Source organism: Microtus ochrogaster, unplaced genomic scaffold (assembly GCF_000317375.1).
Source record: "Microtus ochrogaster isolate Prairie Vole_2 unplaced genomic scaffold, MicOch1.0 UNK3, whole genome shotgun sequence".
NCBI lineage: Eukaryota > Metazoa > Chordata > Mammalia > Rodentia > Cricetidae > Microtus > Microtus ochrogaster.
In genome coordinates this window covers 8,519,068-8,523,785 of record NW_004949101.1, presented here as the reverse complement: position 1 = coordinate 8,523,785, position 4,718 = coordinate 8,519,068, and positions in this window count along the sequence as shown.

The window sequence follows — 4,718 nt, the reverse complement described above, 5'->3', positions numbered from 1 at the left end:
TTTTTACATAATAATAGAATGGTATTAATTCTACCAACACGAGTGTGAGAGATATTTCAATTTTCTAGTGTCTTTTCTCTCTCTTTCTTCAGGGGTTTAAAGTATTCACTTTAAAGGTCCTTCATCTCCTTGGTTAAGTTTATTCCTGAATATTTTATTTTCTTTGAGGCTATTATGAATGAAGTGTACATTTATCTCTATGTGTGCTTGTTACTGGAATATAGAACAGCTATTAACTTGTATAAGTTGATTCTGCATCCTTTCACTTTGCTGCATTTTTCTTTATCCTTTTCATAATTTTTCCAGTAGAATTGTGGGGATCTCTGGTGCACGGGATGTCATGTGCAATGGGGAATAGTTCAAGCTTCTTTTTTTCCCATTTGTCTCCCTTTACGTCTCTTCTCCTTCCTTATTGTTCTAGCCAGTGCTTGGAGCATAATATCAAAAAAGAGTGAGGACAACTTTGTTTCCTTCCTGACTTCAATGGGATTGCTTCATTGTCCCTGGAAATTACATAAGTGCAAATCAAAATAACTCTGAAATTTCATCTTACCCCAGTCACAACGGCAGAGACAAGAAATGCTGGAGGGGGTGTGGGGAAAGGGCAGCCCTCATTCACTGTTGGTGGGACTTCAGACTGTTACAGTCACAATGGAAATCACAGTAGACTTCTCAAAACGCCAAAAAGAAGTCTACTATATGACCCAGCTGTACCATTCTTTGGAGTAAGCCCAAAGTACCTGGCATCCTACTCCACAGATGCATGATCACCTGCTTTATTCACAATAGTTAGGAAACAGAAACCATCGGAATGTCCTTCAAGTGATGAATGGATAATGAAAATCGGTACATATACACTGTGTAATACTATTCAGCTGTAAAAAATAAATAAAACCAAGAACTTTGCAGGTAAATGGATGGAGCTAGAAAAGATCATATTTAGTAAGGTTCCCCAGACCCAGAAAGACAAATGTCACATGCTTTTCTCTAATCGAAGATTCTACTTCCAAATCTTCAGATGTGAGTCTTATCCTGGAGTAAATTCAGAAACCAGAGCAGCAAAAAGGAATCATTGATGTGGGAGTGTCATATATCAATCTGTTAATTTCATTGGTTGAGTAATAAACAAACTGCTTGGGCTCATAGCTTAGAACATAGGTGGGTGGAGTAAACAGAGCAGAATGCTTGGAGGAAGAGGAAGTGAGGTAAGACGCCACAGACAGAGACGCCATGCCCTGCTCCCAGGCAGACACAGGCGATGAAGCTCTGACCCAGGATGAACGTAGGCTAGAATCTTCCTGGTAAGCGCACCTAGCTGTGTTATGCAGATGATTAGAAATGGGCTAAATTAATATGTGAGAATTAGCCTAGAAGAGGCTAGATAGAAATGGGCCAAGCAGTGATTAAAAGAATACAGTGTCCGTGTAATTATTTCGGGTAAAGCTAGCCTTGCAGGCAGTGGGGTGCTGGGGATGCAGCCCCACCGCTCCTATTACTACAAATCATTGCCAAGGTCGGGGTGCCAGAAAGCACTAGAAGGGGATTAGCAGAGTATAAATTACCTGATGGGGAAATAGGGGGACCTAGTTAGGGATGGGAGAGAGATGAACACAGAAGGAGTATGGAGGGTAAGATAACACTATGGATGTCTGAAAAAAGTCATAAAGAACCATCCTATTAAAAACCAGCTAAATTACCTATAATGAGTATAAGTTGGTGTATAATATACGTACTTTAAACTTTCCCATCTAGGCTGACCATGCTTCCTTCTAACCACCGCTCTCCACCAAATGCCTTGTGGGATAACAAGGGAAGAGGTAGCCCTGTTTCCTCAGTTCCACAGATATCTGGATACAGAGTAAATCTTCTATCATGGAAATTGGTGAAGAGAGTGCCACAGACTCTCACTGTTCTCAGCCAGTTCTGGTAGATGTTCTTGAATACTGTTTCCTCATTTCCCATTACTTGTGTTCATAGTGTGAGGTATAGCTCACATGTTTCCCATTTGTACAGCTAATTGCCTCAGAAGCACTGACTACAAAGACCCTTCCTCCCTCTACTGCTTTGCTATGCTGTATTTGTTGAAAGTCAATTGATCATATACTTGCAGTTCTGTTTCTGGGCCCTGTGTTCTTTTCAATTGTTCCTTTTTCTTAATGTTTGTATCAATACCAAGACACAGTCCTGATGAGTATGCTTTATAGTAAGTGTTGACATCTTGTAGTGCCTGTCACGATTGTTCTGGTCATGGAGGTCTTGGCTACTACCAGTCTTTCTATCTCCGTATACATTTCAGAATAATGTGTCAGTTTTCACAGACACTCACATCTGGTAAGGATTCTGTTTTGGCAGCTATTCAGAGGATGAGGAAAAAAAAAAGACTATAAGAGCAAGAGGCTTTCCTGAGAAAAGAGCAGATAATCAACCCCATTGGTGAGTTTGTCCCAAGCCCTTCTTCACTCCCTTCCACATCCCCAAGAATCTGTAACATCTCTTAAAAGTACATATTTCTTTTTCCAGTTCTAAAGATCAAACCAGGGGCCTTGAACATGCTAAGCAGGTGCCCTGCTCAACCACTGAGCTACATCCTCCAGGTCCACCTTTCTTCCTATGCCCTTCTGGATTATAAAAAGATTTTTCAAATGCAGTCTTTGTACTAACTCTTACCTTGAAGCCTGCATGATCTGCACACTAGTCTTTATTTTGTTTTTGTGCATTTAATATATTTTGAACTTATTCCCATAAAAACATAAAGAGAAACACACCTTTCATTTTAACACCACATATTATTCTGATACAGATAAAACAGTTAATAATTCCACAACCCTGTAGTAATTATTGATTTTGTTCAATAATCTATCATGGATAATCCACAACAAAAGTCCTTGCATCCACATCACTTTTGTATGTGGTGGATGCAGCTGAAAGATTCCTGTAGTTGTGTTGCTAAGTTACAGAGTAAACTGATATCATCTGGGTAAATACTGACACACTGCTCTGTCTTCACAGGTCAGAGACAGTGAGTCTGAGAGGAAAGGGAGGATGGGGTGAGGTACTCTAGGACTTTGACATTTTAGCAGAAACATTTGAGAGTTGATTTCAATACAGTTATGCAGGTTTTTAGAAAAGACAGGGCACCCAAGAGTAAGTTATATGAGGCATGAAGAAAGCCAGGATGATAGCATTCCGCTGGCAGCTTCTGCTGTACTGTGGCCTGGCACTTCCTGACATGCATGTTTAAATGAAGTCTACCTAGGTCCTAAGAATCTCAATTTAACCCCGTGCCCTTAGTCTGACAGATGTGGAAGGTGTGGCCCCCAGAAAATAAGAGGTGTGTTTCGGTACACTCAGAGGCATGAGGCAGACCCAGGGCCAGCCCTTGATATGTTATTCCCTTCAGTTCATTGACTGACCGACCACTCGATCTGGAAGGCAGATTTGTTTGTACAAGTGAAAGGCCTTTGCAGGTGTAGGTGACATGGGTCTGGTGGAAGGGAAGTTCTCTTGGCTGATCTCTGTGGGCCTGAAGAGCGGAAAACACTTCCCAGTTGTAGTTAGAAGAGATGCCTGGCAAAGATGAGACAAAGCATCTGAAGCACCAGAGGATTCCATCCAGTTCGGGGACATTTTTGAAGATGGCCAGTACTTAGGGAATGTGGGTGAAGGCTGAAAGCAACCCTTAGCCAACAGACAGAAAAGAAATGGCCATCTCAGTTAGAATCCCATACATCAGAATTCTTCCACCGGTATGAATCCATTGGAAACAAACCATCGCTAGTTCTTCCTAAAAGGAGTGCATGTCTGTCACTTTTGACCCTGAGAGTTGTAAGGGATGACGCAATCCAGGGGGACCGAATTTCTTATTTGCTGAATTATAAGAAAAAAAAAAGATATTCTTAGCACCTGGATCTGTAGCTATTTGTTATTGCTGCAAAAGGCAATTAATATACATCTCCACCCTGTTTCCTCCGTGTCACCATGAGGAACCTTCATGTATACAAGAAATTACTGAGTACCTACTCAGTGTTAGGCACTTAGGACAAATAGGCATTACAGAATTATCATACACAACACAGAAATCTGTTTTCAGGGGAGAAACACAAATCAGCCACGTATGTTACTATTCTATGGTAGGTTAGAAAAAAGTGGTGCAGATTGCTGGATGGAGGGCAGTAAGGAAGATGATCAGGGACGACCTACGATGAAGGCAATTGTGATAGCGAATCTTCACTGTCCATGTGATCAGATTTAGAATCACCACGGAAACAGACCGCTGGGTTTAACTGAGAAGAGCCACTCCAAATGTGGGGCCCTGGACTATGGAGAAAGCAAGACTTGCACAAGTATTCATATGGCCCTGCTTCTTGACTGTGGACACAATGGGATCAGATACCTCAAGTTCCTGTAACCAGGCCTTCCCCTTTCCTTATCACAAAGGACTATATCTTCTCAAACTGTAAGCCCAAACTCTTATATTAGTTCCTTTCACTTTTGCTGTATGTGGTGCTACACTTTGCCTGAGGAGATATGACTCAGGTGCTTATTCACCACAGACAGGGAAACAACAGACCGAAGCAATAATGACACCAGTCTTGGTGAACCAATCAGTTTATTGGAATTACTTCTAGGAGTATGGTGGAGTGGCTACTCAAGGCAGCTGCAGCACTAAATGCTTTTCCAGCATTAGTGACTACTCATTAAAGACAGAATTCCAGATC